The sequence below is a fragment of the Microtus pennsylvanicus genome, chromosome 13 (assembly GCF_037038515.1).
Source record: "Microtus pennsylvanicus isolate mMicPen1 chromosome 13, mMicPen1.hap1, whole genome shotgun sequence".
In the NCBI taxonomy this organism is placed as follows: domain Eukaryota; kingdom Metazoa; phylum Chordata; class Mammalia; order Rodentia; family Cricetidae; genus Microtus; species Microtus pennsylvanicus.
The window spans coordinates 39,893,121-39,915,007 of NC_134591.1; the positions used below are offsets into that span (position 1 = coordinate 39,893,121).

The window sequence follows — 21,887 nt, forward strand, 5'->3', positions numbered from 1 at the left end:
TAAAGGCCATTGCTTTGTCCATATTGGTTTCTCAGTCAACCATTTTAGAGGCAAGGCTGTTGGTATCTCTGAAGGGACATCAATTGCTTGTTCTTGTACAGCCCGAATGGCCGGTTTTCTCCATTTGTAATATCTTTTAATATTATTCTCAGAACTATAGGCTCTAGAAGTAGCAGGAATGTTAATTTCGGTATTCCATTGTTGTAATAGGTCACGACCCCATAAATTCATTGCGATATTGGCTACATATGGCTTTAATTTTCCTATTTGTCCCTCTGGCCCTATACATTCAACCCATCTCGTGCTCTGCCTTACTCGAGATAGGGTTCCAATTCCCAGGAGCTGAACATTTACATTCTGAAGAGGCCAATACGGATGCCAAGATTCTGGGGTAATGATACTTACATCAGCACCTGTGTCCAGCAGGCCAGTAATAAAAATGCCATTTACACACACTCTCAGTTTAGGTCTTTGATCATTTATAGAAGTTTGCCAAAACACACGTAACTTATCTTTCTGATCATTATTGCTTGTAACAGTAGGCATGGGGCTTCCTAATTGTCCTGATGAGGCACGTTCTCTGCAGAAACTGGATATGACTGAACCATGTTTGCCATGGGGGCCTGTGAGGCCCCCCCTCTCACGTTTCCCGACTGTATCAGGTTGCCTTGTCTATCTCTTGTAGACCTGCATTCATTCGTCCAATGTCTGCCTTTTCCACATCTTCTACATAAACCTGAAGGCTGAGTCCTCCTATTTCTGTTATTTCTAGAAGATGCATTATTATTATTATTGTTTCTGAAAGATGCATTATTATTATTATTATTTCTGAAAATCCGTTGTCTACAATTCCTTTTCATATGACCCATTTTGCCACAATTAAAACATTTGGTATTCTGGTGTCTCCTTTTACCATTGGAAATTGCTTCTTCTACCCATGCTTCAGTGCCATAATCAAATGTATCAACATTGAGTGTATGCAAGACCCATTCTTCCAAAGGCGCTGATCTGAGCTTTAAAGGCCCCAAAATCCTTTTGCATTCCACATTTGCATTTTCATAAGCCAAAGACTCAATCATTATACGTCTTGCTTCTGGGTCAGATATCCCTATTTGTACAGCCTTAGTTAATCTTTGTAAAAAGTCACTAAAGGGTTCTCTCTGACCCTGTTTAACTCTGACAAATGATTCTATTCTCTGTCCTGGGTCTTGTACCCTGTCCCAAGCCCTTAAGGCTGCTGTAGTACACATGGAGAGTGTGTTTTCATCCAAATTAGCTTGTTCCTGAGGGTCGGAAAAGAGCCCTTCACCTATAATTTTATCTAGGGAAATGTCAATTCCCTTTGCTTTTTCCTGCTGTTCTAAGAGTTTAGCCTCTTGCCTGAATAAGCATTGCCATTTCAATTGTGGTCCACTCTCAAGTACTGCAGAGCTCAGCTGGAGCCAGTCCAAGGGGGTTGCTTTGTTTGTCGTGGCCCAAGATCTTAGCATCTCTTTAACAAAAGAGGCTTGCATCCCAAAAGTCATGACAGCCTGTTTAATTTCCTTGAGGTCATTCATACGGACAGGCTCCCATGTATCCTCCTTGATGACCCTAGGGTTTCTGGAACCAACCACCTTCTCTGTTGTTATTACTGGAAAGGCAGGTAGAGCTGTAGGTAGAGCTTTGTGGAAATTGTCCCGGAGAGATTTACCCACAGATGTAGTTAAAATTTGCCCTTCTACCCTTTGCTCTTCTTCATCAGAATTTAGAAATTCCTCAATCTTTTCAATTCTATTCACTATTGCCTTCTGCAATGTCTGAATCTCCTGTCCAGAATTATGTTCCAAAGCCTTCATTGAGGATTCTAAAGTATGAAGTTTGTCCGTTAGAGATAACATCTTATCTTTGGACATAATTTTTATGGCATAAACTGTGCCTTCTTGTATTGACACTCTTTCCATCAATTTGTCATAAGCTTTAGACAAAATCCAATTGTCACATTCAGCAGTTTTGATTCTCTCAGTTAATGTTTCATTTCCTACAGAAAGGGACTGAATCTTATTGTCCAAATCAGCTGTTCCCTCTTCCATAGTAATGAATTTCTCCTTAATATCAGCCACTAATGTTTCAGTTCCTACAGAGAGGGACTGAACCTTACGATCCAGATCAGCTGTTCCCTCTTCCATAGTAATGAATTTCTCCTTAACATCAGCCTGGAGAGCCTCAAACTGATTCTTGAGAAGATTGTTATCAGCCTGGAGAACTTCAAACCGATTCTCGAGAAGATTGTTATCAGTCTGGAGAACTCCAAACTGATTCTTGAGAAGATTGTTATCAGTCTGGAGAACTTCAAACTGATTCTTGAGAAGATTGTTATCAGTCTGGAGAACTTCAAACCGATTCTTGAGAAGATTGTTATCAGTCTGGAGAACTTCAAACTGATTCTTGAGAAGATTGTTATCATTCTCAATTGTTTTTAAGCGTTCTATCTCTGCCTTAAGAATCCTGGATTCGTCTCGTAAAGACTTTATCGTATTTCTATTATCAAACCATTTGGTGCCAATGAAAACTACGAATCCCAGAAGGATCCATAGAGGTGGCGTGACAGACACCTCTTGTAAAATCTCCCACATGGTACAATTAAAAAAACTGTTAAATTCTTGAACAGTAATGTGTTCAGACATTTTATTTATAAAAGAAAAAATTTTTTACCTCCAATATTCGGTTCCTGCCAGTTGTTGGTCTCTGTGTTTTTGGAGCCTGTCCTAGAACTAGCTCTTGTAGACCAGGCTGGCCTCGAACTCACAGAGATCCGCCTGTCTCTGCCTCCCAAGTGCTGGGATTAAAGGCGTGCACTACCACGGCCTGGCAGGCCTCAAACTCACAGAGATCCGTCTGCCTCTGCTTCCCAAGTGCTGGGATTAAAGGCGTGTGCTACCACTGCCTGGCAGGCCTCAAACTCACAGAGATCCGTCTGCCTCTGCTTCCCAAGTGCTGGGATTAAAGGCGTGTGCTACCACTGCCTGGCCGGCCTCAAACTCACAGAGATCCGCCTGCCCTTGCCTCCCAAGTGCTGGTATCAAAAGCGTGCGCCACCACTGCCCGGCCAAGTCACTTTGTGTTAGACCAAATCTGCCGCTGTGGCAGCTTTTGTTGTAAAACCGCAGGTACTTAAACTTCCGCTAATTCAGGCAGTGGGGTTCCGCTGTAAAACTTAGCCAAGGCAGGCAGAATGGGCCTGTGTGGCCGAGTATGTCTCGGACTCGGCACTAGGGCCGGAGTCACGAACTGAAAAACAGCACCCAGGAGGGTGCTGTGTTAGCTAGCGGGCTACCCGCTTGAGTGGAGGGCAAAATAGCCCCACGTTGGGCGCCAAAATGTAGCGGCGTAAACGAATGCAGGCAGTTTGTAAAAATATATATAGTTTTAATGTAGAAATAGACTTACAGAACCACCGTTCCCGCGGAGACCAGGAGAGTAGAAGAGGCCGCTCGGAGCACGCTCGCCAAATTTATAGGCAGACATTAGCCCGAGGCGAACACGCCCCCTAAGGGGCGGGACTTATCCCTACATTAACCTATGAGAAATTTGTTTGAATAACACTCTAAACAGATCAGATTAGCGGGCTCACTAAACATGTTTGGCTTGGCCATGAGCAAGCAATGACGAGGTACAGGATAGAAGGGACTAGGGACTCCAGACACTAGTCTGCCTAGAGGCTGGTAACAAAGGGCCACTGAGAAGCATGGGAATAAGACGCAATTTCTTAGCCAAGGGCCTGGCTAGGATGTGTTAGCATGTCAGCAACAACCTTTAAAATGTGTGGGTGTTTCAGCACAGGATGTTAGGCTCACAGTCAGGTGGGTCTCCAGTGCTCACTGCAGTTGATGTTTCCCATGGTCCACAGACCTGCAGCTCTAACTCAGCGATCCCCTCTCTGCTGAGCATAGTTTGATACCATCTTCTGCTCTAGCAAGAGTGGTGCCAGCAAAGAGGTTCCAGCCGGTCCTATCATGCATGACTAGTCATATCACCCTACAGGCTCCTTCCTCCATGGCTACACTCCATAGAAATCAGACTGGGTATCTGCCTGCCATACTTATTTATGCCTCCTATACATATTGACCAATCACCAGCTACATGCCCAACTCAATTTTAAGTGTAGGAATCCCAAAGTAAATAAGGCAGGGTTTCTGTTCTCCTGAAGCTCCTGCTATGATTGGGCAGCTCACAATCGGGCAGTAAAAATGATAATACCAAATAGGGACTGTGAAAAGCAACAGTACAATGGAATAAGGGTGATAGCAAGAAGCTATTTGTGTTTGAAGTTACCTGGGGCCATTGCTTAAAAAAGAAGTAGCAGCCATGTAAATGTGTAGAATGAATACTGCTTAGGCAGAGGAAAGAGGTGTTACCCGGTCCCCAGGTGGGAACAAATCCATCATGTCACATAAGAGCAAGGAGTTCAACATGAATGGATCATAAAGACCTAGTTCAGAGCCCAGGGAATCAGGTAGGGTTGGAGGCTGGAAGACTCTGGGCATGATGGGGTTTGAGGTCCTTAAAGAGTGTTTAGAGAGGTAGGAGGCAGGAGATGCTCTATACCTTTCAAAGAATGGGTCATAGTGGGGTGAAGAAGCAGAAAAGAACCAGGAGTTGGGAACCTACGTCAGAGTTACAGGGAAGAACCAATCACATCCTGAACTGCAGGTAGATCAATCAGAATGTGGCCTGAGTGAAGCATTTGCTGAGTCCTGGCCTCCAATCCATGAAGACTCACCTGGCAACCACTTGGCCAGTCTATGGAGTGGCTGTGTAAGACCTCCTATCCTAAGGGAGGATATCTGTTACAGACCCTGTCCTCTTTGGGATAGTCTGCCTGCAGGGCAAGTCTTCGGGCAACACGCTCAATTTCTAGACGAGGACATCAAGGGTTAGAATGGTTGATTGACTTTAAAACTGATACGAAGCCTGCATTCCAAGCAGGTATTCTGAGAAATGAGCCCATGCTTTTATGATCTTTCTTCAGATCAGGTTTTTGCCTCTGCAAAAGCCATGACCTGCTTTGAGCACTCCCCTCCAAGATAAGTCAGCTTGTTGGACATTGTCCCCAGCGTGATACCCAAGCTAGCGAGTTTTCCAAGAGGGACATTCTTAGGGCTGCTTTTCGTGTACCTAGATCGTTTTTCTAATGATTGCCCTTGACTCTCACTCTTTGGTCTTATTACTTAACCACTTTGGGACTTGCTTTCTTCCTCTGTAAAATGGGATCTCTAACCTTCCCGCTAGAATCACATAAATACAAAAGTGGTGAATCTCACTTTTAACTAGTATTGAGGAAAGGACTTTGTCTTTTTTTCTGGCATTGACCAGCACCACTAAGTTTTGTGCAATAATCTCAAATGGGAACAGATTTCCCTAAATAATGCCCGTAATCATACTCAATATTTATGGACCACTAGGCAGAGAGCTGTGACTGAGTTTCCATTATTCGTTTGTAGCATTAATCTTCACAGGAACCCCAGGAGATAGCTGTTGGGATTATTGTTCCCATTTTGCAGATATAGCAAGGACACCGATTAGGGTCACATCATTCACCAAAGATTGCATGGATGGAGAGCAGAGCCAAGAGCCAAATTCCATCCCTGTGTCTGCAGAGCCAAAGGGCGGCTGTAGACCACTGGTGTCCCCTGTCCCGTGTGGTGAGGAGAGCTGCGATGTTCAGCTTGGCTGCTTTGGTAACTACCCTCCGCAGCTGACATCAGTCAGCATCAGGCCTGAAGCTGGTGGCAAGGGAGTGGCTCTCAATTAGGCGTGGAGTTTAACTTTTAGAGAAGAAACAAGAAACAGGCTCTCAGAAGTTGCTAAGTGAATGAAATTGAAATTGCCAGAAATGACTCGCCGTAGGGGAGACAGACTTCTCACTTCTCAGGTCATGGAAATTTTGTTTTTTCTCGCTGGCAGAGTGCTGACCCAGCAGAAGCCACACAGCCTGACAGTTGCCTCAGATGGAGACTTTAAAGTGTCTTAGAAATTTGAAGCAAATACAGAGGGAAGGATTTCTGGTTGTAGAGTGAGACAGTAGCATGGTGTCCTCTCTGTCACAAGAGGGCACTATATAGTCCTGTAAGCGTGAGTCTCGGAGTTAGGCTGATGTGGGTTCATATCCTGCCTTCATCCGCATGGTCTTGATCAAGTAGGCTGCTTCATCCTGTGTGAAAAAATAGCATTCAAACTGATGGAAAGTATCACTGAGAACATTATACCAGATGACATCAGCACATTGTGGCTGAGCTCATGCTCCGTCTTGGAGGTGATGCACACAATAACTTAGAAAATTCTTGAATACGATAAGTCTATTTTTATGCTATCAACACTGACAGAGCACAGCTTGGCTTTTTCTAACCCACACATTCCAGAATGATAGATTTAGAAGAACAGCTCCTCAAATGTCTGCCTCTAGGTGTTTTATTTACATTATTTTCAGGTTCTGGCCAGGGAGACATTGGTTGCTAACATGCCCGCTGGACAAGCACAAAGATTGAATTAATATTTTCCCCCAACGGACACAAGGAAAAAGCTGAAGTGGTGACACCTATCACCCAGTGGCTGGGTGGGTGGGGAGGGGAGGCAGATGCTTCTTGAAGCTCACTGGTCAGTCAGCGTAGCTGAATCAATGAGATCCTGTCTTAATTAAAGATGGGAAGTGACCCAGGAAAAACACCCAAAGTTGACTGTGGGCCTTCATATAAACATGCAACTTATTCCATATGAACAAGGACACATACATAACACATACACACACCAAATACTAAACCACATAAAAATGATTCTCAGATATCTTAGTCATCCAAATAATCTATTTTTACAGTGAGATGCCATGATCCATGTACCACAAGGATAAAAGCTAAGAAGACAGACAGTCTCAGACATGGCAACTGTGCAGACTGTGTTGTTGTGCAATAATACTATCTCTGTAAAACTAGACACATGCCTACCCTGTGTCTGTAACATTGTCATTTCCAAAGACTAGGTAAACATGTGTCTAGAAAAGGCTTTAACCAAAATATTCATTGCAGACATTTTCACTCGAACCACAGCCTGGGATCAGTCCATCAACATGAAAATGGAAGAGAAATGTACAAACAAATACATCTCAAAAGTGCAAATTATTGATAAGTATAATATTATGGATGAATATCAAAATCATGCAAAGTGAAAGAAGTCCTCTGAATGGCACACACATGGTGTGATTCTGTCTATGTGAACCTCTAGGATAGGCAAGCCCATTGTGGGATGAGGGACTTCCAGCCTCAGGTGCCATCCCAGAAGCTGAACAGCCTGAAAGAGAAGTGAGATCATAGGCTGTCTCTACGTAAGAGACAAGACTGGTGGGTGCACAGAACTGGAACTTAGCATAGCATCCCTGGCCCAGCCCCTGCAGTGACTCTGTATCTGTAACCACTGCTTCCGTCTTGTGGACAGTCATCTCCAGCAGAGGTGTAGACAGCTGTGACTTAAAAAATCAATGGGAGACTAAGACATTGGGAGGCACCCACACTTTTATAAATTCTGTCTCCAGTAACTTGACCCCTTTCCCATTTTCATTATTCAAGAAAACTCTTAGTGCTTCCATTACAGGGTGGGATTGATCCCTTTTTGATGCCTACAAGAACATTCTACTCTGCTTAACTAAGCCTGGTCTCAGAGAAGCCTAACAAGGCTCAGATTCACTTAGCTTCTATCAGAGCAACCTGGAGGATGTGAAATGCCCCACTTTACCTGGACCTAGCTATCTATACACAGAGAGAGAAAATACTAAAATCCAGCCCCAAGTAGCTGTTCTGTCTTACTTGACAATGGAGGACAGGATGAGGAAGGGCTATGAAACATGTGTGTAAAGTCCAGAGACCAAAAGTCCACGGTCTAACTACAGAATTACACAATGCTGCCCCATGAACCTTACCATCACACTACCAGAGGCCTAAAAATGGTGCTTTCTTTCATTTGGTGTAATATGTGGCTAAAAGGAAAATCTACAAGGCATACTAGACAGATGAACAAATGGACAGGGAAGTGGGAATGCAGTGTAAACAGAGAGATGGAAATTCTGTGATGGAATTAAAAAAATGTTCAAGATCAGAAGCTTTTTATCAGAAACTAAGGAGTCCTTTAATGAGCTTAGCAGTAGACTAGGATGTTGAGGGAAGGGTGTCTAAGTGAGGGTGTATCAGTAGAAACCACGGACAGTAAAGAGGCTGAGCAGATGGAGCTACCATCAGGGACTGTACTACAGAAGGTGTAGACTGCACAGAACAGGGCATGGTTGAAGTAGATCAGGCTTCTGGAATCCTAAAAGTGCTCAGTTAAAACCAAATTAATCAAAATAAGAGAGAAAGGTAAAAATAAGAACAATGAAAAATACAAATAAAAGGAAATTGTGATAGTTAAGATAAATATTACCTCAGCTACATCAGGACTCACTGTGAATGTCAATATTCTAAACTAGAAGACAGATTGCTCAGGGTGGGTCAATGAAGCATGATTAATAAAAACTCAGGGTCAGAAATTGGGGTTCAACCTGAAGATCCAAAAAGCAAAACAGCCAGCCACTGGCTCTTGCCTTGACCTCAGTCTGAAATGGTGATCTTGCCTCCAGGAATCTCAGAATGAGATTGTGTGTGAGAGCTGTCTTTGCCTGTTTTATATTCCTCTCTAGGGGTGGGATTAAGGCATGCACCACTGTTATTAAAGGCATGCACCACCCAGTTTCTATGGCAACTAGTGTGGCTACTGGGATTAAAGGTGTGTGTCATATGAAATTAAAAGTGTGTGTTACCATAACCTGGTCTGTAAGGCTGACCAGTGGAATTGTTTTACTCTCAGATCTTCAGGCAGGCTTTATTTATTAAGACTGTTGAAATGCCACTACAGGTCAAAACCAAGATCCAACTATATGTTGTCTACAAGAAACTCATTTTAAATATAAACAGAAGTTGAATTAAAAACTAAACAGAGAAAAATGTATCATGCTGACAATGCTCCAAAGGAAACACAGTCACTAGATTAATTTCATATAGAACAGATTCAGAAGAGTGACATTTTCCAGCATTGAAAAGAGCAGTGTATAAAATACTGGGACCACTTCTTCTAGAAGACTTCGCAGTCTGTAATATGTGTGCACCTAGCAGCAGATTATTAAACTAGGTAGGAAAAACCTTATGGAGCTATGAGAAGCATATGAACGCAGTTCTTGGAGACTTCAGTGCTCCTCCATTAGAGACAGAGCCAGCAGATAAGGACAGATTGGACTTGGCAATACCTTTAATCCTGAGAATGTAACTGACATCTGCGAACTAATTCATCCAACAACAGCAAAATATACCTTTTCCAGCTCCCAAGGGATGTTCAGGAACATAACTGACATGTCAGACCTTAAACATAGCCATATGAGCTTTAAGTAATAAAAATTCACAGGGTTCCTTTCAGATCATCATGGAAATCAACCAGAAGTCAAGAATAGGAAACGAACCTCAAGTTTCCCAAACTTGCTAACATTGAACAGAATGTGTCTAAGGAATATACAGATCGAGGGATAAATATCAAATTAGATAAAAGAGGATGAAAACACAACTTATCATAATCGTGGGATGAAGCAAAGGCAGGGCATGAGGGACATTCATGGTATTGAATGTGTGTGCTGGAAAAGAAAAGGATCCAGAATCATCAATTCTCAATTTAGGAAACTCGAAAAGGAAAAACAAGAAGGCCAAGCTAGGCAGAGGAAGAGCAGCAAAAACTAAAGCAGATGTCAGGGGAAGTCAGAACAGGAAGTTGGTAGGGGAAATTAGTGAAGACACCACACTGGTAGTGGTTGCTACTGGGCCTTAATGAGACTTCATAGCACGAGGCCCTTGCTCACTTGTTCTCCAACCATGTGAAAACACAGTGTCACCTGTCACGGCCACCCTCGTCCCGCAAGGATGACGCGACCACTGGAGCTCTTCTCACTGTGGTTTATTCCAGGACCTTTATTCACTCTCTCTTCTCTCTTCTCTTTCCTTCCTCGCTCTCCCTCACTCCTTGACCTCTCTCCTCCCTCCTTTTTTTCCTCTCTCTCTTTTTCCTCTCTCCTCGGGCAAACCTCTCCCAGCCCTTAAGTAGGCATGGGCTGCCAACCCCGAACTGCCAGGTGGGCACTGCCCATAGGCTCACGCATATGCAGGCAGCTGATGATCATTGCGTGATCATAGCATAGGTCAGGCCTTAGCCATCTCAGGAGTTGATTATACATCTCCATCAGGTGTGACACCACACAGCTCGCTACAGTCACCCCCTTTAATCTCTGTCTCTTATACCATTTAACATGCAGCAACAGAGTGGAAGGCAGGGAGCCCTCCCCAGACACCAGTGTTGATGTATTAATCTTGGATTCTCCAGGCTACCAGGCTGTAAGAAATTAATTTCCCTTTGTTACAAATGACCTAGACTGTGACACTTTATTATAGTAGAATAAACTACTAAGACAAGTGAAAGATCAAATGCTGGTCACTGTGAAGAGCCATGGGAAATCCCATTCATTCCTTGTAGGATGCAAAATGATACAGCCATTGTGGAAAACGATTGACAGAATTTTTTTTTGTTTTCTCTTTGTTTTTGTTTTGTTTTATAGAAATACTCATGTTGTATAATCCAGTACTTGTGTATCTTGATTGATGTGGGATTTCCCTCTTTATGCTGTGATTATCATTAATGAATAAAGAAACTGATTTAGACCTATAGCAGGACAGAACTTAGTTAGGTGGGAAAAACTAATCTGAATGCTGGGAGGAAGAAGGCGGAGTCAGAGAGTAGCCCCACTGGACACAGACACTGGAATTTTACCCAGTAAGCCACAGCCTCATGGTGATACACAGATTACTAGAAATGGGTTAAATTAAGATGTAAAAGCTAGCCAATAAAAATTTAGAGCTAATAGGTCGAGCAGTGATTTAAATAATATAGTTTCTGCATGATTATTTCAGGGCTGAGCAGCCGGGAACTAACAAGCAGCCTCCTTTCAACAACACTTGGTATTTGTACAAAGGTGTTGAAAAAGATTTGGTGCAAAAATATGTAAGAGCTTTATTGTAATTTCTAAACTTGGAGCAAACTGAATGTCCTCCTAGATGAATAACGTACAATATCCAGAAACTGTAATGCTACTCAAAAGACAAACTATCAAACCATGAGACACCATCAAAGACATACAGATGAAAATGACCAAAAGAAAGAGACCAAATTAAAAAGGCTACGTATGATGTCATTCCAGTCTCCTGACATTCTAGAAATCAGAGAACTAGGAAGTCAATAAAAAGATCAGGAAAGAGACAAAATGAGTCTGTAGAGGTAGGACTTGAACCTAGCTATTCTGGTTCCCAAATTTGTGACTCTATTATTTAAGCCAAAGAATGAAAGGGATACTTGTACCTGGAGTTCAGAAGATGTTTAGTTCATGAATAGATTATATATGAAACTAGAAAGGACTACAGTGTTACAGTGCACAGAACAAGTCAGCCCTGCTGGAAACTGTAGTGTTCTTGTGATTATTGTTCACCAGTGTGAGTTCCCTGACTGTTTCCAGTGCAGTAGTGTAGAGGGAACGTCAGTAATGGGCACTGTGCCTGGAGGGACAGAGGGTATTGGGAAATCTCACTGTCTTTGTCTCAATAATGTTGTGAATCTAAAACTATTATAAAGATATAAAATGCATTTTAAAAACCATGGAACAATGGTGACCTCTGATGTGGTTAGAGGTATAAATAGGAATTGGTTTGAGAAAGATTTCTGTAGTATGAAACATTAAAGAAACTGGGTAATTCAAGTATATGAATTTGTCAACAGATTTTAATTCTAAATGGGGGGGGGGGGAGAAGGCCTGGAAACAAATGTCAAATTCTAGTTAATGATATATGCTCAGAGGTTTTGAAGGCATGTGCTGATGTCTGCCCTTCCCTTTAAAATTGGCTAATTGGTGGCCCTAAAGATGGATGGACATATGAGTAGACACACAATAAATCAATAAAAGTAAAACTGTGAATATGTGGGTGTTCAGTTAAATTTTTTTCTATGGATCTGAACGTTTGCATTGAAGGGAAGAAAAACCAGCTCCCTGGACAATTTCCCTCCATCTACCTGAAGAGGAAATTCTAAAGGTCATACTGGAAGCCTGAAACATGCGGACTGTTTCAAAGGGTGAACTTTCAGATTTCTTGTAGTGCCTTAAGCATTCAAGCCCCAAATGCAATTTAGCAGAGAAATGAAATTAGAAGTTCACAGTCCTTCATCCCAGTGCCTCTGGAGAGTGGGGTGCCAGAATTTGTTGCTTTGCGGTTCCATGAGTAGACAGACATGGTCTTCATAAGCCTGGTGATTTGGATCTCTTATTATTTATTCTGTCAATGTGAAGATAGTGAAGGTGGACTTCTCACCTAATGGGCAACTGTTCTCCATTCCCAAATTTCACACTCTGTGGGCTCAGGAGACCACTGTTCAGCTGGGGAAAGGTACCTAGCTTTAGCATACAAGCAATCAGAACATTCTTCAGTTTCAAGAAGGAAATTCATGCTGTAATATGTATCAAGTCTTTCTCTGTCCCACCAGTCAGGTCCCAAATGGTGACATAGAGACCTATTATTAATTATGAAAGTTTAATCTTAAGGTTAAGCTTGTTTTCAGCTAGTTCTTATAACTTAAATTAACGCACATTTTTATTAATTTACATTTAACTAGGTGGCTTACAGTTTCAAATATTTAGTCCATTATCATCATGATGGGACATTATGGCATGTAGGTAGACAAGGTGCTGGAGAAGGAGCTGAGAATTCTACATCTTGCAGGTAACAGGAAGTAAACTGAGACACTGAATGTGGCTTGAGTATATATGAGACTTAAAAGCCCAACTCCACAGTGACACACCTCCTCCAACAAGGGCACACCTCCTAATAATGCCACTCCCTTTGGGGGCCATTGTAGCACAAATTCCAATTGATCTTAATAAAAAAAAAACACGGAACTAGATGTTGAGGCAAATGCTGAAAGATCAGATAAGAAAGGAGCCAGCCAAATAGACAGAATTTTTACCTCCCAAGTACTGGGATTAAAGGTGTGAACCAGCACTGCTTGGCTGTTTCTCTTTTAGAATGATTCAATCTCATCTAGCCCAGGGTGACATTGAACTCACAGAGATCTGTCTGTTCCTCTGGAGTACTAGGATTAAAGGTATGTGCCACAACCTCTATGGCTAACTAGTGGCTTAGCTCTGCACTCTGATCTCCAGACAAGCTTTATGTGTTAGAGTACAAACAAAATATCATCACAGGCCATTTTTTTCAAACCACAAGAACATTAGGAGGTGTGGACTAGTGGAAGGAAATGAGATTGAGACCTTGTAGGTGGAAGTTAGGGACTGGTAGGAGGAAGTCAGGTTTAGGGTGTTATACCCTTTAGATGGCTATTGTGATCTCTTTGGGGATCTTGTTCCTTCTGCCTTCTACCTTCAAGAAGTAAGCAGCTTCCTTCCACCATGTTTCCTCCACGCTGTGCTGTTTCTAGAGACTCAAAGAGACAAGGTCAACCAACCAGGCGTTGAAACGCTACACACAATGAGTCAGATACAAACCATTCTCTTCTTTGAAATTGTTCTTCTCATTCATTTGTCACTGTAATAGAAAGCTGACTAGAACATATGCCCTTATCCAGCACAACCCCCCTCATATGCCCTAATCCAACCCATCTGCCCTTTCCAACTTGTGGCTAAGTGGGATTTTAGGATCTCCTGAGATCCTACCCCATGAATGACATCATTTTGAGGAAGACATATATTTAATAAACTATCAATGTTCAAAACAGCCTTTCTATATATATGTGAGAGTGATTCGTGTGTGTGTGTGTTTTATGTGTATATGTGTCTGTGATATGTATGCATGTGAACATGTGATGTGTGTGTTTTGTGTGTGATGTGTGTATATGTGTGTGGTATGTGTGGGTATGTGTTGTGTATGTATGTGGGTATATATGTATATGTGGTGATAGTCACATCACAAAATGTCTTCAGATACAACTTTTATATGAGCCTTGTGAGCATCCCTTAAGACAAGGATAGTATTTTTATTTCCATGTTCCAAGTTCCATCAAGGGTGAGAGAGGTCCAACAGTTTGGTGAAGATTACTTTCTGGGCTAGAGACAAAGGGAGGAGAATTCCAGCCTCCCAGAGATCTTGTTCATGTGGCTCCCACATCACCTTTTTCTCAGCCGGGCTCTTGGCTTCCGGGCTTACCTGATTTGCATATGAGATCACGCAATTTCTTGGGAAGTGACCAATATATAATGTGTAGCTAATGTGATAAAGCACAATTCCACTTTTGTTACAAAGGAAGGGAACTCTCCGGGGGATCATAATCGTCAGGCCCCTCTCCGTGGAACTCAGAGAGTTTTATGGGCATCAGGAAACAATCCATCCTCACAATGGACCATTGGGCCTGGCAACTCCCGTTGTTCTCACCATTCTGTGGAGGGAGAAAGGATATTAAGAGATTTGGCCCAGGGTCACCAGCATCCAGGCTGTAAATCACACAGTCTCAGTGGCAGCTTGAGGAATGAAAGCAGGACTTCGGAATAACCATCCTGAGAGTGTGCTTGGGCTCTTAAGTGTGTAATGTGCCTTTAAGTACCCCTAAGAGCTCGTGTCCAGGAGCAGAAATTGATGTGTCTCACACGTCAGCCTTGACACTCGTTAGTAAGTCCCTTGTTCAAGGTCAAAAGGAAACCAGATAAGGATCAGGAGGATCCCGGTCTTCTTTCCCTCAGGACTCTGCTCATCATTCCAGGGCTGGTGATAGTTTCACTATTTCCTAGTCTGGTCCAGTGGTTGTTCCCTTTCCATGGTCAAGCCTGTGCTAAGAATGGATATTAGGGAAAGTATTAGCTTTGGCAGGGATTGCAGCTTGCCTTTAACTTTATGACCTTGGATAAGTCACTCTCTGTCTTTAGACATCAGTTTACTACTCCAAGGAATGACAGAGCAGATGACATTCTGGAACCACAAAGAAAGGCAAATCTCCACACAGATACCATGAGAGCATTTTTCTAGTCTGTGATTGAGAACCCGGGGACCATGCTATGTGCTCTGTGTGTTCTGTCCGGCCCAATTCCTGGCAGGAGAAAGGCACTTGATGGATGTGGAATGAGTGTATAAAAACGGTGCAGCCCCGTGGCTCAAGACGAGCAATGTTGCCCCCAGTTCTGTTAGTAGCTTGCCTGAATTTCAAGCGTGACCCATTTCAGGCTGGACCCTCTGGCTGTTAGTCATCCCCGAGACCTGTCAGCATGTAATCTCCGGTGTCAAAGGTTCCGGTGACATAGAAGGCCAAGACTTTTTCTCCGCATCCAGAGGTCAGAGTGATTGATGTGTGAAGTTGGAATAACAGCAGGGGTCCACTTAGCTGCCTGCCTAGTGGCACTTCAGAGGTTAATTTTTGAAGTGGAGACTGGTGGTCTTGATGAGAGTCGGAGTGACCGTTATCTGGGAAAGAGAAAGCTGGTGTTGAAGTCACTTTGTCTGCTTCCAAGCCCATGAGTGATTCTGTTTATCAACCTGCTTCTTTCATAGTGAGTGCACAGATAATCAGAGAATGTGGTTTTGAATGGCTAAGGGATCCATTCGAAATCCTAAGCATCATGTGACTTCAAACAAGTCCAATGTGACTACGATTGCAAATGGCGTTAATAAAACATGTCAATCATAACAACTGGCTTTCTGGGATTATAAATGTCAAGAGACTTTGGGAAGCAATTATACCACCCACCAGGAGGGTAAACTGAGGCACTGAAAAAGTAATTCACTCCAGATCCTGGCGGGTTAAGAGAGACGAGCTGAGGCTTTGTCTCTGTGTCTGTTTGGCTATGGAGCTGAAGTTCTTGATTAGTAAGGTCCAATTCAATTCTTCTATCAGCTCATGGCAGAGTAATGACATGGATCAAAGGGGGAAGTTTCAAACAGTATCCTTCAACTAACTATGGCTTCTCCAGGTACACGATTCATCTGGGTATCCTCCTCAGGGTCTGCCTGACAAAGGATGCTCATTAGCTGTTTAGTGTGAATTACTAGGGAGGATAATAAGAACTTTGACAAAGAGTCGGAGTGTTTTACAAAGCGTCTTCACGTATTTATTTGATGTCTTCAACTTGTATTCTGCTGTGTGTAGCAACTTTGAACTAGCAAGGTGGACATGGAGAGAGAGCTTTGTTAGCCAAGCGATTTTAGTTTCCAAATAAGGGGTGTTCCTTTCTCATTCTTGTCGCTGCCACTTGCATTGTGTTGGGTCTACATTGGCATGAAATCTGGGTGGAAATTATACCTTATGCTTGTAAGTTCTCTGTTTCTAATAAATCTGCACTCCATCTGCAGGCCTTTTTATTTGTAACCTTGCTAGCTGTGGAAAAAGAAAGCAAAAGTTTTAGGTTATAGAATCCTCACAGAGTCTTGTAAGGCTCATTGGTTAGATACACAATGACTAATTTACCCAGAGAGCATCAAGATTCCGGTAGGTACTAGCGTATGATGTCACTTCAGATGGAGTCTCTTCCCTGAAGGAATTCTGTGGAGAGCGGTTGTCTGGCACTTATCAGACACTCCATGTACCTACCACCTTTTCTACTGCAGACCATGATATCGAAGGTCTTAATGGCGAGATATAAAGGCTGTGCGTAAAAATAAACAAATGAGGTCAAGAGGAAATATTACCTCATTGAAGGATGAAGTGGGATGGGGCATGAAGAGGATGAAGTTGGAAAGAGTGATAGGGGGTATTGAATGAAGTAAGAACCAGCTGGTACATGTATGACAAGGGGCACTAAAGATTCAGCATGACTTGAGTGTGATGATGGGTCAATGGAAATCTATATGCAGAGATGCTCAGAAGCCATACTAGTGATTTTGGCTTTGTTGCTGGGCAAAATAAAAAACTCCCAGCAGGGGTTTAGTAAGTAATGGCCTGATCTGACACAGGTTTAAAGAAGTCACTTTGGGCTTCTTTCTTGGCAGGAAAGAGATTCTGGGAAGTGAGAAGAGAACTTGGAAGTGTTGGGTGAGTGATACCAAGCCCTAGGGAGGGATTCTATTGAAAAACATAGACGGGTATCCATAGTGGCAAGAAAGATCTGATTCTATTTCTCTGCCCATAGCCCAGCCATGGTAGGATTTAAGACACAAGAGAGAAGGAGATGAGGAGAGCCCTGAGGGCTGCCTGTGGTGTGGGCGGCCACTTACTGGCCCCAAGACGGTGATGTGGATCTACTCCTTTGGAGCTTAATGTCTAGTTAGGGAGTCAGCATTTTTATGGTGCTTTTATTTCTGTTGCTATAAATGAAACACACAGCCTCCTGGTAGAACAGTCCTAAAATACATGTAGTAGACAGCCCTGCTTCCCGACTTCCTTCCCAAGAGGAAAACACTTGGTTCCAATCTGTAATGTATTTTTCTAGACATGATCAAAAATATACAAGAATATATGCATATTGCACTTTCTTTTCTTTATTAAAAACTTCTCAATTATTTTCTTTTGTAATACTATGGTCCAGACTACATAAGCTATACTGCAGCCTACTTTCCCAGAAAATAATACATCTCAGAGATTAATTTATACAGTATATATAGAAATGCTTCAGAGTCTTTCCCACTGAATTTCCTTACTGAGATGCATTTAATTAATTCCCTACTGAAGACCTCTATCACTATCTCTAATATTATTAAATTAATAATGATGCAATGATAAATAATATCTATGAACATACATGTGTAATTAGATTTGTAGAATACACTCTTAGAAGTAGATTTTTATCTATCTCCCTATTATGTATTATCTATCTATCTATCTATCTATCTATCTATCTATCTATCATCTATCTCTCTCTGAAGAGTACTACTGCACCGCCAAAAATATGGTAACTTACAGTCCACCACCAGTGCATAGTGGCATCTGTCCAGGAGAAATTGCTTATGACGACATCAACACTGATGACAACCTGCATATGTATAGTGTTTTATATTTGACCAAAAGCCTTCATTGCTATTCTTGCCATCTATTTACTGATCCCCCAAAACAAATCTGGGAAGCGGCTAAGTGTACTCCTACTTTTTAAAATGAGGAGAACACTTGGAGAGACAGCAGACTTCCTAGTTAGCCATAAGAGAAGTAACTAGTTTAACGATACCTGCCTTTTCAGATAGGAACAGTCACCAAAGCTCAGAGATGTGGTTTCTCTGTTAAGACCATAAAGACAGAGTGGTGGGTAGATCTGGGTTGTTATGGACCTTAGGCCAACTTAAACTCATGGCAGGAATTCAGAAGGGAAGGCCACAAGCGTAGGGACCAAAGGGTACAAGCTGGTAAGGGCTTTTCTACATATACCGGGGAGACAACAGGTATAGTGGCTACAAGAGGTCTAGTGTGGACGGTGGAGAACCCTGCCTGGGCTCCCATTCTCACTATTCCACTGACTATCTTCAGGACCTAGGATGAGCTCTTTAACCCTTGCCTGTGGTGATATTGTGTTTGCCATATAACAAATAAAGCTCGCCTAGAAATCAGAGTGTGGAGAGAGCTACTAGCTAACCATGAAGGCCAGGCAGTGGTGGCACCCACCTTGAGTCCCAGCACTCGGAAGGCAGGGCGGATGGATCTCTGTGAGTTTAAGGTCACCCTGGGCTACACTAGATTGATCCAGTCTCAAAGAGAAACAGAGCCTGGCAGTGGTGGCTCACACCTTTAATCCCAGTACTTGGGAGTCACAGGCCTTTAATCCCAACACTAGGGAGGTGGAGACAGGAAGGGAGATGGCTGGGCAGAGAGAGGAATATAAGGCTATAAGGTGGGAGGAGACAGGAGCTCAGGGCATTCAGTCTGAGGATTTATGGAGACAGGATCTTGCCCACTCTGGTCTGACGATTTGGGAGAGGTAACTGGCTCCTTTGTTTCTCTGATCTTTCAACAGTAATCGGGGGAGGGGAGGGAAATGGGAGGCGTTGGCGGGGAGGAAGCAGAAATCCTTAATAAATAAATAAATTTAAAAAAAAAGAAACTTTCACCATCACAAAGCTACTAAACAGTGGGGCTGAGATTTTTATTTTATTATTATTTTTTCTAGGTGTTTATTTTTTTTCTAATGATAGTGGGTTGGTGGGGAAGACCTGGGAGGAATTGGGGAAGGGGAAATTGTAATCAATATGTTGTATGAAAAAAATCTATTTTCAATAAAAAATAGTTGTTTGATATTAAAAATAAATAATAAAATAAAACATATCAGGAAAAAAAATTTACTTAAAAGCAGTCAAAAAAAAAGTAACCCCTAAATCTGACTCTGGGTTTTTTGTTATTAAGACCAATTAGAATTCATGCTACACTTGCCTCAGTTTCTTCATCTGCAAGATGGGACTCTACTTTCACAGTTATTTTGAGAGCTAAGTAAACACATAAAAATCCTGTCAGTGTTGCCTATGTAGTGAGTACTCAGGGAAAGCTGGCTCCTCTCATTTCACTATGTGGCCTGTAGCTGGAGTAACAAGGATGAGAATATCAGACCATGAAATTCACCCTCTGCCACTCTTGGTTTTGACTGGAAGGAGTCTGAGTTTGAATAAGGTTTCCTTATGTTAGAACAGATTAAAGTAGAACATTACTGGAGTCCAGGGACCAGTGGCGGGTGGCTGCCAAGTTCTTTATGGCAGTTTCATTGTCTGAGAGAGAGGGAGGCCAAGCTGTGACTGTACTTGGGCCTTGTCAATGCCCATCAAATTGTCTGCTCTGAACCAGTCCATTGGCGCTTACAGCCCAGGTTCCATTGCCAGGGAACATTTTTTGATTATTACTTTATAGGAAATCGGGTTTGTTTTCATCCATCTGCCAAGCAGTGGGCCCGTCTCTATGGAAGCAGGATTAAGAGAGAGCTGGAAGCATCCACCCCTGCAAGAAGCCCAGCCAAGATGGGTTATGCTGTAAGGACGAAGGATCCTCCTTTGTGGAAACTCCTAATACTATGCCACTAGGCTTTGTCTGGTAAGGTCAGCGGCTGGCTTAGCTGGAAGACAGTCACTCCCAAGATGAACTCCCTGACACTAATGGCCATGCTTTCCTCCGAGGACAGTAACTGCGTACACCATTGAGAAATGGACCCTTAGAACTCAGAGGCTGCAACCATCTTTTTCCATTCCCACCTTGCACATAGCGAAGCTTTTTAATAAACGGCGTGCCTGTGTTTTCCAACTTCACATTGCTGTCCCAAGGAAGGCTTTGGATAAATATGGTGCCCAATAACTTTAAGGGATCAAGCGCTTTCAGGAAATTTTTCTGCTAAGAAGTTGAGCTGAGAGGAATTGAAAGCAAGGCTGCCAGCTTTGATGTCTTAAGTATGAAATTTCAATGGCTTACCAGCTGTCAAGCTCTACTTCTTTGGGTGGCTGGGGCAAGCTTTAAGACCCTTTTTCTTTCTTGTAAAGATAATTTGATTTGGAATTTTCCTCTTACAAAAATAGTCTCATTACCAGGAAGTGAGAAAATCATGGAAAATCAGAAGACCAAGTAATTTGGCCCTTCATAGAAGAGAAATATATTGGTTATGCTATTTTTTCCATGATAAAAAGGTTCCTGAATATATACAATATCAAAGTTTCTTCTACATACATCTCTCTGTATCCATAGCTTAGTGCAGCTCTCGTCCCTCATGAGAGAAGCCTCATTTTGCACTTGACGGGATCTAATACAGAGACCTACAGCTGATGAGAGTGCAGAGAATGAGTAACGAGAGGAGTGCTCAGCCCCAAAGGAAACACATAGCACCACGTCCTGCCCCACATAGTTCAGGAAACATGTGAGAGAGGGGGTGGAAATACTGTAAGAGCTGGAGGTCAGGGAGCCCTGCTGTCAACCAGTGTCTTCAGGCCATAAGACAGCCACCAAACACATGAACTCACAGCGGTGGTATTGCCAACACAAGACCTGCACAAGAGAAGACCAGAGAAAATCCCAACACAGATGGGTGAAGAGCTCCCTACTCTATGAGCTTGGACAGTTGAAGGCTGTTGGCATACGAGCCAGTTTTCTTCAGGGAAGTGGCCCCTGTTTGGGTGCCCATGCTCCATTAGGTGGCTCTACACCAATGTACATAAGGACAATACTGATTGGCCTCAGTGGACTATGGGAAGAGAACAGGAAGTTGGGAGGGTGAATGACCAGAGGAGATATCTAGAAGTACTTGGTGAGGGAATGTGTTGTTGCTATGATCAAAACATTGTTCATGTGCATGAAATTATTGAAGAAAAAAATTTTTGAGGTTATATTACTTCTTCCACTGTCTACATACCTTATTCAAATTAATATTTTGGTATTCTTGATTGACTTGTTTTGTCTTGCCCAACCAATAAGATAAAATGCATTTTTGGGGTTATTGCAAAATCTTTGCAATTTACATGTGAGACTAGGAGTCCCCTAGAGTCAGAACACATCAGCATCATTGGAAGAGTTTATAAAACTTCTAGGCAATTCCTGGGAATCTGCATTTTAAGACTCGGCAATTTTGAGAGCTTGAAGGCTTTATCTCATAGATCACACTTTGAGAAACGTTCAAGGTAAAGATCATGCTTGTACTGACCCGCTAAGTGGCCTTTTGTATAGAGTTGTCTATTTCCTTCACATTGGCTATATCTATCTTCAATGACTTTTCACTGTATCTATAGTGGATATCTGTGGCTATTCATTTACTCATCCATTCATACAGTTTTCTTTGACATCTTGCATAAAATAAGCCCTTTCCTAGGTGCTAATGGCCAGGTACAAGATAGCTCCAGTTGTTTGTGCTAACAAACTCTCAC

General features: G+C 42.5%; 1 protein-coding gene across 4 annotated transcripts in view; it reads left to right on the top strand.

The window, feature by feature from the left end:
- The window catches only part of Dab1 (DAB adaptor protein 1), a 1,119,830-nt gene that overhangs the window by 275,641 nt on the left and 822,302 nt on the right, over window positions 1–21,887 (top strand). The window lies entirely within an intron of this gene.